At 37.3% G+C, this 12083-nt stretch overlaps 1 pseudogene; it reads right to left on the bottom strand.

The window, feature by feature from the left end:
- Positions 1-4053: 4053 nt before the first annotated feature.
- On the bottom strand, positions 4054-11905 carry LOC115666304 (wall-associated receptor kinase-like 22; annotated as a pseudogene).
- Between the last annotated feature and the right edge of the window lie 178 nt (positions 11906-12083).

The following is a 12083-nucleotide window of genomic DNA, read 5'->3' as shown; positions in this document are numbered from 1 at the left end:
AGTGTTTTTACAGGAGATTTGCATATTAGGCGTTGATACCAAACTTGCACATTGCTATAGTAATCTTTCCATCACCGACTAGTTAATTTCTTAGCTGTCTCAGAGAAATAGACAGTTTAAATTGTTTCTTGGTTATATCCCTGTTAATTTCTGAGCTAGAGAATAGAATTTTTTTTGAAATTTTTTTTTTTCGAAATTTTTTTTGTTTTTTCAGGACAAATTAGCTACGAATTTTGCGACGAATACAGTTCGTGGCAAAAAATTTTTAAAAAAAATAGAATTTTTTTTTGCTTTTTCGAGGCAAATTAGCGACGAATTTTGCGAGGAATACATTTCGTGGCAAAAAAAAATTTGTTTAAAAAAACAGAATTTTTTTTTTGTTTTTTCGGGGCAAATTAGCGACGAATTTTTCCACGAATATAGTTCGTGACAAATTAGCGATGAATTTTGCGACGAATACAGTTCGTGGCAAATTAGCGACGAATTTTGCCACGAATATAGTTCGTGACAAATTAGCGATGAATTTTGCGACGAATACAGTTCGTGGCAAATTAGCGACGAATTTTGCCACGAATAATTTGCGACGAATTTTGCCACGAATTTTGCCACGAAAAATTTGCGACGAATTTTTTTTCGTGGCAAATTAGCGACGAAAATTGAAATTTTTCGTGGCTAAATTTTGCGACGCCGAATTAGCGACGAAGTTTTTTTCGTCGCAAATTCATTTAGCGACAAATTTTGCCGAATTTTTCGTGGCAAAATTCGTGGCTAAAACCTTATTTTTTTGTAGTGTGATAAGCATTCCTTTCAGCATGAGGAGCGTTGGAAGGAGGTGCCTTCTGGGGAAGTGGTTTCTCCAAGACATAATCCTTTTTCTCCTACTTGAGAACAATTCTCAAGCTTCTATACCAGTCCAAGAAGTTTGAACCATTCAATTTATCTTTATCAAGGACAGATCGCAGTGAAAAGTTTGATGCAAAGCTATTTGCCATTATCTACAACAAATATGCAAAGTGAATTGTTCATTAATATTATTTATAATAAACTCCCACTATACTTTTATAATATGTGTCCCAATAAGTATAGTGGACCAAGATCCATATTTTACCAAGACTCGAGTAAACTTTGGCTTACCGCTCAAGACTAAGTTATTTAGGTAGACAACTCTTTGTCAATTGTACCGAATACAACTCTTGGTTGTTGGGGTTGACATCTCATATCTTATCCCCAAACACTATGCCTCAAGGCCAAAACTGTTTTGATAGCCTCGTTAAGTAAACCAATCTTTACCTATGGATAACCATTATCCATCCTATTTTACTCAAATAGTTAAAGACACCCTGCTTTGGCAGATCCATCTTTTGACGATTCAAGTCTTAATAGGTGTATAATTGAAAAGGCATCATATTATTACATAATTTTATTAGGGACTATTAATGTTTTTTTTAGTGATAAATGTATGCATGTTATGAACAAAAACGAAGCATCACTTATCATAACAAAGGTACATCAATCATATGAGAACGAACAATTCCATGCAGGGGTCAAGAGGGCTGCGCCCCCTTGCGGGGTCGAGGGGCAGCGCCCCTTGCGGGGTCAAGGGGCAGAGCCCCTTACGGTGGTCTCGCTGATCGGTCAGCGAGCGGGGTTCGAAAGTGCAGCGCCCCTCGCAGGGGCTCGGGGGCTTGCCCCCGAAACCTAGATATAATTCTCAATTCTGTTTTCTCAGGATTCTATTCGTCTCCTTAAACCGTCCTTGCTAGGGTGGGCAGTTTCAACTAAACTGCCTCTAAGGCTGTCCTGCTTCGTTCCTTCGTAATACCCTAAATAGAATTCGTAATTCTAGTTTTTTTTTTAACAAAATGCCTTTGGATCAATCACATTAATCCACATTATTGCAGGAATTCAAATTCGTTTCAATGTGAAATTACTCGAATTGATCATATTAATTCATATTCCCAATTCATCTAACTCTAATTTAGAATCAATTCAGGCATACATCATATGTATCAACAATTAGGGTTTCCTATTCAACTTCAATATATCGCAAGTAGCTCTGATACCACTGAAGGGTTTCTCAAGTGCTAAAAACGCAGCGGAATTTATAAACCGAAACCCTAGACATGATCCATGCGTATATTGAAATCTAAACAGAAGTTCGACACGTACCTTTTTGCAGATCGAAGGTAAATTGACAATCGATTGTGTCTGAATTAGCGCCCCAAGTGTTGCGTCTCTACCGGTATCCATACACATGAACGAAAGTCTCCAACGATCAAAGTGCTAGCTAAAGATCTTGGACTTCTTTTTCTTGATCGCCTTTGATCTTCGAGACTCTCTGAAAGATATCTAAATAGAGAACGATTCTCTTCGTATTCTCTTGGAGGTGTTTTTTCTTAGGGTTCTTTTTACCCGCATGCTATATATATATATATATATTCATTATCTACGCGAATTAAAAGAAGTGAGGCCGGGCGATTTGGGCCCGCCAAACTGTCCACTTTCAATCGTACATTTAATCGTTATCTCATAACGTGCATGACTGCATATATAAGTTGAATAGGAGAATAAATTAAAATCTACTTCTTATTTTAAGTAGATCCCGGCCCACAAAAAATATTAACTCAGTTCGTTATTGTGTGCAACCCTGTAGATTCACTAAACATTAGCAGTGTGCTCAAAACCCTTTTTGGCCCACAAGTCATAAGCGGTCTCTAGCAAGACATTATGACTACCTAAGTATAGTGAAGGTCGGTTTTCCGACACAACCTAATCCGGAACTAATATTAGAGTATCAACCTTGATTGATTCCTAAGGCAGACCACTAACAATTTATTCCTTTCCTTATCAACTTGAATTGTTCCTTGTATACATTGGATCCTTTTAATTTTTGCTAGACCAAAAATCGTGCAAATTCTTCTCTTCCACATTGGATTAAATATTTGTTCCACATCTTTGCTTATTGCCACAAAATTTTACATTGCACTGCCAATCTTTTTTTTTTTCTTGTATTGATTAGCTCGGTCGCTTATAATTTCATATTTAACATAATTATGATCTTTCTTTAGATTCTGGATTAATCTTAGTTTAGCATTGTTATATTATTTAAGAAAGTAATTAAACCTCATTTAGTGCTAGAGTTTTAGGTTCTTAGCATTGTGTGTTTATAATTTTTTTAAATTTTTAAATTTTGTTAGTTAGATGTAGTTTAGTTGTAATTCTAACGTTTTAGTTTGAACTTTGTGCCACATCCTTTGTCTCAGTATATGTAGTTACTTTCAAATGAATCATTTTGGTGAAAATGTGGCTAGAAGCCTAGAAAGTTTAATTAATAATCTTTTTCCGGCTTAAGAGTAGCAATGATGAAGCTTTCTACTGTCATTTTTCTTCGAAAGATTATTTGAATATGTTTTCTTAAAGTTTGTAGAAAGTCAAAAGGAGAAAAGAAAAGTCCTATATGGAGGACATCTGTCTTGGTATATTTAATAACTTTCAATTGAATCATTTTGGTAAAAATGTGGCTAGAAAATGTTATTATCTACCCTTTTCCTACTTAAGTATAGCAATGTTGAAGCTTCTAAGGTTATTCAAAAACTGTTTTTGGATTTTTCTTTTAGAGTTTGTGGAAAATAAAAAAGAGAAAAGAAAAGTTCGATAGTGGGACATGTGTCCAAAATAAAGACGACCACAAGTCAATGTCGTCATTGACTTCTCCAAAGAGCGCCACAATTCATATATTTCATTAGATTAGGACGTCGTTGTCTCTCTCCCCTGTATTTCCAAGAGCCTCCTATGTGCCGATCAAGACGTAACATGGTTAGTCTAGAAGATTTCCACACGAATTACAAACTGATTGAATGGTGAAGGCTGATGCAACAAAGATGTTTGTTCGTATGAGTACTCGTGTGATTGATGTAACTTTTGCAATGATAAAATTGACAACAAGTATATATGAATCTCAAAATGAACCAAAATCATTGCATCATGCTCGAGCTAGATGATTGTGATTTGCAAAGTATTTCCCAATTGGCACATACACCGTACAATCATACCTAGCTAATTACAGAACCTAAATAAATTTGGGATAGGTATGACATAACAGTTTATTGATCCCAAACATCGAGAACAAGTTCATAACAATACATAATGAACGTAGTCCTCCTACTAGTAAACGAACAAGTTTTCCTCCCTTCTTTCTTTTGCTCTGAGCATCGATTTCCAAGACAAACACAGCAACATAACTCATAAGTGTAAGAGGCAAAGAAGATCTTCACCACGTGTCACTAGGTAAGAGTGGCTGCACATCCGACAATGTAATGACATCCATATCAATGTTTGACTTGCTAGATGGAAAAGCAACATCATAAGATTTAGTTGCCTCACGGTCCTCCTGATTTTGCTGAATGCCCAAAGGATTTCGGAGCTTCCTTATCCCCTCCAACTCCATTGCCACTTCCTTCATTGTAGGTCGGTTCCTCCCATTTAAGTGTAAGCACCTTTTCGCAAGGTTAGCAACTGAAGCAATCTCTTCCTTCTTATCTTCTTCCAAAACTTGAGCATCCACAATGTCGAACAAGCGATTTTGCTCCATCGAAATTATGAAATAGGTTACAAGACTTCTTCCTTCTTGTTCCCGTAGCGACGAGATTGGCTTTTGGCCTGTTAAGAGTTCAACAAGGACAACTCCAAAGCTGTACACATCACTTTTGTCTGTGAATTGACTTGATTGGAAATACTCGGGATCTAGGTAGCCGAAAGTCCCCTGCACCAATGTGGTTACATGAGTTTGATCGAGGGAAACCGACTTGGAAGTACCGAAATCTGCCACTTTTGCCCGATATTTCTCATCCAAGAGGATATTGGTGGACTTGATGTCTCGATGATAAATGGGAATGGAGGCTGCTGAATGCAAGTAGAATAAGGCTCCTGCGATTTCAGTTGCAATTCGTAGCCGTGTGTCCCACGATACACGAAACTCTTCATTTGGGTCATGCAGGTATTGGTATAGAGTCCCGTTTGGTATGAACTCATATACTAAAAGCGGGACTTCCGTCTCCAAGCAACACCCCAATAACTTAACCACATTCCTATGGTTGATTTGTGAGAGAATGAGGACTTCATTTATGAACTGTTCGACTTTTCCCTCGTCTATCACTTTCGATTTCTTAATCGCAACTATTTTTCCATCGGTTAACATTCCCTTGTAAACGGTACCTTGCCCACCTTGCCCGAGTATCCTATCATCGTTGAAATTGTCAGTGGCCTTCTCTAAATCCTTGGAGTTGAACAATTTGTTTTTCTCAACATTGCCTTCTGGTGAAGATAGCTCACTTTCCAACAAAAGACCCCCATTGCGTTTGAAGTACTTCTCTTTGAGCTTGATTTCTTTTCTCTTCTTGATGTATTTGTACAACCTCCATAAGAAAAGACACAAAAGTAGTGCCCCTATGCCTGCCCCAACTCCTGCATTGCAAAATTTTAATGGGCAAAAGTGAGAAAATGTCCCCTGCTTGTTGAGAATCTATGAAGGAACTGATCATCAAGAGTTTAAGTAAATCTGTTTAAAAGGAAAACAGACCAGACTGATAAACTTGAGTCTCGTTTCATTTGGGTTTTTATTAACAACAACGAAAAATTAATTTGTCTCTTGTTTAAGTTCCATCCGGTGAAATTTTTGTACATACATCTACACCATACAACCGATCTCCCTTACGAGGAATTTAGCAAACCATTGATGAAAGTGAAAAAGTTTCTAAGAGCATTCATCTTGATTATGATTGTAATAATTCCAATTCAAATATGATGAGAACAAGTAGGAATCTGGATATGTTTTGATAGGTATGTAGCGGTGACATTAGAAAAGTTCAAGTGTTTTCTTATCCATCAAGTAAGTATTAGTGTGGAGAGAAAGTTCTGAGGTCATTTTGGTAGTTACTGTTGAAGTAGTTTTTTATCATGAAAAGAGGTAATTGTTGAATCTAAAAACGAAGTGATTGTTGACACGAAAAGATATGATGGTTGATCATGAAAAATTATTATGATTGATCATGAAAAGTGGCGATTAGGCCGGTCAAATGAGTGGGTCGAGTCGGAAATAGTACAATCTAAATTAACCAATTTAACCCGTATTGACTTATTTGTATGTAATACAATTTTAGAGACCCAAACCCAACCCAAACCCGACCCAACCCAATTACTAAAACACATCCATATCTATACCAAAACCTTTAATTACTTTAAGCTCTTTGTATATGTTACTTGGATTTTTTTTTATCAAATTAACTAAATAAATGTGTCTTATTGATCCAAGTTAATTTTTTTTTGGTCGCCAAATCAAATTTTTTTCTTGAATATATAATCAGCGGAAGTACTATGCTTTTAATACGATACTTGAAAATTGAGACCAATATCATATAGCGAGTGAAAGTTTATGATTTTCTTCGTAAAAACCCCCCAACGATCACCAACCATGAAATCCAGAAGGTGAATCAGCAACTTCGCCGATCAAAAAAAATGAAAATGTTCAATTACTATAATTTAAAATGTATGGGGACTCTCAGAGACCAAATAGTCATCAACGACGTAATCATATTCGGAAAATATAGAACTCAGTAAAATGATAAGGACTAAAGCAAACTGGAGTCAATCCAATATAAGTTAAGCATTAGATAAAATATTATTGTTTTTCAAAAACTAAGCTTACCACACAGAAGAATCACATCTCTAACTTCATCTGACGCATTGGGCACTTTATTTACTGCTAGAAAACTGGTCAGAAAGTTCTCTATTTTTTAGATGGGTTGGAAATGGGTTAGTTGTCAACCCATTTAAGACCCATTAAATTGTTAAGCATTTATTTCTTGGACCAACTTGAGCCTGTCTTTAAAACTTAAAACAATCCATTTTTTACTTGACCCATTAAATACGAGTTAAAATATGGGTTCTAAACCCATTTTGCCACCTCTAATGGTGATGGTAGGGATAAGGTACATATCCCAAAGAGATGTGTTGATTGGTAATGTGTAAATAAGACCAAATCATACATTGTTCATTACAACTGTTCATGACAACAACCCTCTCTTATTCACAACATTATCTTTTCTCTTCTTTTCACACACAAGTCTGCTAACACATTCAATGTGAAATTCCAAGAGGAAAATTGAGTAATTGTTGAACTCGATTCTTTGTGGTTTTGGTGTATATCATGAACGTATATTTGTTCTAAACCCGGCATCAATAATAGTAGCATCAACAATAATCGGGGCAAGTAATACCTTAAGGACAATGATCATCATCATGCATCAAAGCATCAAAGATCTATAAACAACTGCTCTATCTTCATCAGAAATCAAATTTCCCCAACTATCTCAAGGTATTATTCTTGAGTCATCTTGCTTGTGGCAAAATAGATTATCTCATGTTTCTATAGTATTTTTAAATTTATGAATAAAAGTGGCATGATATCATGTGATAATCTTGATAGGAAGTATTGTGAATTATGTTTACAAGCAAAGATGACAAAGAAATCGTTCTTAAAGGTAAAAAGATCTACTAAAGTACTTGATCTAGTGCATTTTGATATTTGTGAAGTAAATGGTACGGTAACTAGACGTGGAAATCGTTATTTTATTGTGTTTGTTGATGATTACTCTAGATATATTCTTGTTCACCTTATGAAATCAAAAGATCAAGCTTCTGATGTTTTCAAGGTATATAAGGCCATAGTTGAATATGAAAAGGATGCAAAAAAAAAATCAAATTTTTCAGAAGAGATCGAGGAGGAGAATACTTATAGATTTTTCTACATTTTGTATAGAAAATGATATTGTGCATCAAGTAAGTGCACCTTATATACCACAACAAAAAGAAAGAATCGAATTTTGGTAGATATGATTAATTCCATGATCTTGGAAGCAAAATTGCCAATCAATTTGTGGGGAGAAGCACTTCTTACGGCATATCACGTTCACAACAAAATTCCTTCGAAAAAATTTAAGATATTTCTATATGAATTATGGAAAGGAAGGGTACCGAATATCCAATACTTTAAAGTATGGGGCCTTGCGTATTACAAAATTCTTGATCCTAAGTGAACCAAATTAGGACCATGGGGACTCTTGAGAGGTTTAGCTAGCAACACTGCCAAAGGAATGGGTCATAGACCAATTGATAATAGTTAAGCATATTGGAAACCCAACTTTATAATTTATAATGAAATTGAAAAAGTTCGATGGATAACAACAAGCTGTTGTATCTTGACAGTAATTGAGTATTGGGGTACAAGGTTATTACTCATGGATTGTTAGGAGGATGAGTCTAAGAAAGAACTATTAATAAAATTCAAGGTTTTAGCAAGGCAAGGCTAAGGTAATAAGTTATGAACTTCACCTATATAAACATAAGAAGTGGTGCTACTTCTAACAAAAGTCAGAAGAACTTTTGTCAATGTTCATGAATGTAGGAGTAAGCATGCACAAGGCTGTAAAAGTGCTAAGGCATAGAAATTTTTTAACCGAATGTGTATAATTCATATTTGTGATGATGCTACCACTAATTTCATTAATGAAATTATATACACTAATTGAAGGTTGAAATCTTGATGGATACCTTCTTGTGTGTATGAAATTATGTAAATTAGTATAGATAACAAACTAAGTGGGGGATGTTGAAATAGTTTGTTATCATGAAAATAAGTGATTGTTGGACATTAAAATAGGTGATTGTTGGATATGAAAAGAAACGATTGTTGACATGAAGAGAAGTGATGATAAATCATGAACAGTGGTTATACTTTCATGAAAAGTGGTGATGGCGGGGATAAGGTATCTATTCATTGTTCATCACAACTATTCATAACAACAACTCTATTTTCTTCACAACATTTTCTTTTCTTTTCTTTTCTTTTCACACACAAATTTGATAACATATTCAAAGTGAAATTCCAAGAGAAAAATTGAGTAATTGCTGAACTCGTTTCTCTATGGCTTTGGTTTATATTTTTTAGGTATATTTGTTCTAAATCCGGCAGAAACAATAATGGGGGCAAATAATACCTTAAGGACAGTGATTGTCATCACGCATCGAAGGATAAAAAATCCATAAATTACTACTCTATCTTTATCAGCAATCAAATTTTCCCAACCGTTACTAGATTGAAACTTGTATGTAATCGTCACCAAGCAAACGATATCATGTTAGAAGTAGAGGTGAGCAATAGGAACCACTCGAACCAGCCGGTTCTGGACAATTTTCGAGGCCGCCAGTCCAGTTCTTGGTTCCACAAAATTGGAATCGGTGATTTTCAGTTCGATTCCCAGTTTAAGGGGTGGAACAACCCACTCGAACCGCCTAGACCGGACCAGACAGATTATTTTTTTATTTTTTATTTTTATTTCTTAAAAATCTTTAAAAAAACAGCAGTGATTGTAAGCCTAATCGCTCTTCCCAATTCCCTCTCACGCTTGCTCTTTTCCTCTCGGCTCTCACGCCTCTTTCGGAATCGCAAATGCTAATTGGCTAATTGCTCTTTCCCTCTCTCGCCTGAGTCGTGTTGCTCTTGCTCGACTCTCAAACGAAGCCATCTTCTCTATGGCGGCCGACGACATCCTCTACGGTCCGGAGGAGGAGGACCTTCTTGATGAGCTCGGCAAGTTCGGTGTAGTGGGAGTCAAGGAGGGCGACGAGGACGCAGTTGGAGTTGATCTGACCACCCGTGGAGTTGGACGGGGGCCGGTGGGGCAATGAGGAGGAGGAGGAGGGAGGAGACACCACAGAAGCGAGGATCCATGATGGCTCGAGAGCAAGCTCGGAGCGAATTGGAGGTGTAGATTTCTTTTATCGTCTCTCTAAAATGTCGGCCTTGTCACGGTGGTTTATGTGGAAGGAGGAGGGGAAGGAGGTTTGCGTAGAGAAGAGAGAGGGAGAGAGATGGGGACACGTGGGACCAGACTTGTGGGGAAAAAAAAGTAAATGTGATAGAGAGAGAAACTGAACACTAGTAAGAGATTTAGGTGGAGCTTGGGACATCTGACAGCCTGGAAGTGGGGACCACACGGCCCTCTTCTCTCCATTCCTCTCGCTCGGCTTTGTCACAAAAAAAAAAAATGGGATAAGTATTATTGGACCACCTGGGAACTAGACTGGTCCGATACAGTTCCACGATCAAGTGGTCCGGTAAATCGAGAACCGGTCTCACTAGTCCAGTTCTCAATTCCTGAATGGAAAACGAACTGACTAAAAACAGATCACAAAGGAGGGAAAGGGTAAAACTTATTTCTATACTTTTTCTGAACAAATTTATGCGAATCTGTTCTTTTTCTGTGGATACTCAAGAGCATGAGGTTGTCTAAAGTTCCAGGTTAAAGGATATACTTACCAATAAGAATGAATGAAGCTTTCTTTCTACCATCGACGCATTTAGAGCCGCCCGGTATGTTGATACAAGTCCCAGGGCACCAATTTGAATCTTCACATTCGTCAATATCTGATGACAAATGAGAAACAAACATATTAGCAGCGAAACCCATCTCCTTGAGTAGAATTAGCGAGACTAGTAGGTCTCATTTCCTCATAAATTTTTAATTCTATGGCTAAAATATTGTGCTTGTAACGAAAGGGCTATCCCGTTCCCCTTTATTTCCAGTAAATTCTTATCAATATAATTCATTCAATTTTTTTTGTTTGAAAGTGCATGCACTTTGTATAATATTGGGCAGAAGAAACGAAAAAGAGAGGCAGAAAAGCATGTATGTGATCATTAAACATTGTGAATGCATGTGTTTCAGAGAAAAATCTGGGAATGAAAAAGCCATTGCGCTATATAGTATGTAAAAACGAAATGTGATAGCACAAAGTATATTACCTAGGCACCCTCCGGGAAGATAGGGGTTACCACCATAACCCGTTTCGCAATAGCACTGCGTAAATGGCATTCTTTCAATTGAATAATACCAATACTGGTCGTAGAGGTTGTATCTGGTACAGCTGAAATTTGCTTCAACTTTCTGGATAAGCTCAAGTGCATCCTTGGTAGTGTTCGGAATCCCCCATTCCAACACCACTCGAACCGTATCATTCAATCTCAAATCATATAAACCTGTCGAGTTAGATCTCAAGAACCATGATCTATCTGCCAGGAAAGCGAAATTGCAACCCTGATGTCCACCTTCTTCCTTGAAATCCACACTAATGCCCTGAAGGCTAGAGGGGAGCGTAGTCTGGCAACATCCGTCCCTGCCAGAACAAGCACTATCTAGGCTGATATCTGTTCCAGCACATTTCGACCTGCAACCAACAACAACTGATTCTGTACTATTCACTGTCACCAGGGTGTTGCAACCGACCGATATAAAGATGTTCCATGTCTTGGAGAAGACAAATTGACTTCCTTCTAAGCTCACTGGCACGCCATATCTCTCGCCCCCACAGCTTACATTTGAGTAAATTAAAGGAAGACTCACGCTAATCATGCCGTTCATGGATCTATCGTAATCGGGGAGTGAAATGTTGAGAACTGGCAATCCAATCTTCTTTAGTATGGGAACCGTGTTGCTTTGCTGGCAGTCAATCTCGTACCACTCATCCATGAAACACTTGACTCCTATTCCGAAGGGAAAGGGAATTTTGATGTTCCCACATGTTTCATTGCAGTCACGCTTTGCAAGTCGAGGTGCAGCTCCTGATGCTTGTACCGTGAGGGAAACCAGAAGCAAAAGAATTTCAAACACAGAGTTCGACATGATGTTCACGTTTCGTATGTGCATGAACCTAAAACCTTTGGAGAAGGGGATATGGGCTGAGTCCCTTGTTATTTAAGTGGAAGGGAAGAATTTTCGTGTATTGTGGGGGTAATTTTATATCAGTTCTGTTACTTCCAGGTATATCTGGGGATGCTTCCTTGAGGATAGAAATATCAAAGCTTGATAATTAGAGGACACCAATTTAAGCAGCCAGGTGTGACTTTTCCCATTGTTGGGACATAATGTCGTTATGATCTTTCTCATGAAAAAGACTTGCAGCATGACCAAACATGGATGACTTTTTAAGACCATTTCTCTTGAAGGCGATAAGCACATTATAATTGA

The sequence above is a fragment of the Syzygium oleosum genome, unplaced genomic scaffold (assembly GCF_021117445.2).
Source record: "Syzygium oleosum isolate NSW1041296 unplaced genomic scaffold, Sole_v2.1 Sole_v2.10, whole genome shotgun sequence".
NCBI lineage: Eukaryota > Viridiplantae > Streptophyta > Magnoliopsida > Myrtales > Myrtaceae > Syzygium > Syzygium oleosum.
Note: the sequence above shows the minus strand (reverse complement) of the source record. Positions and strands in the feature narration are given on the sequence as shown.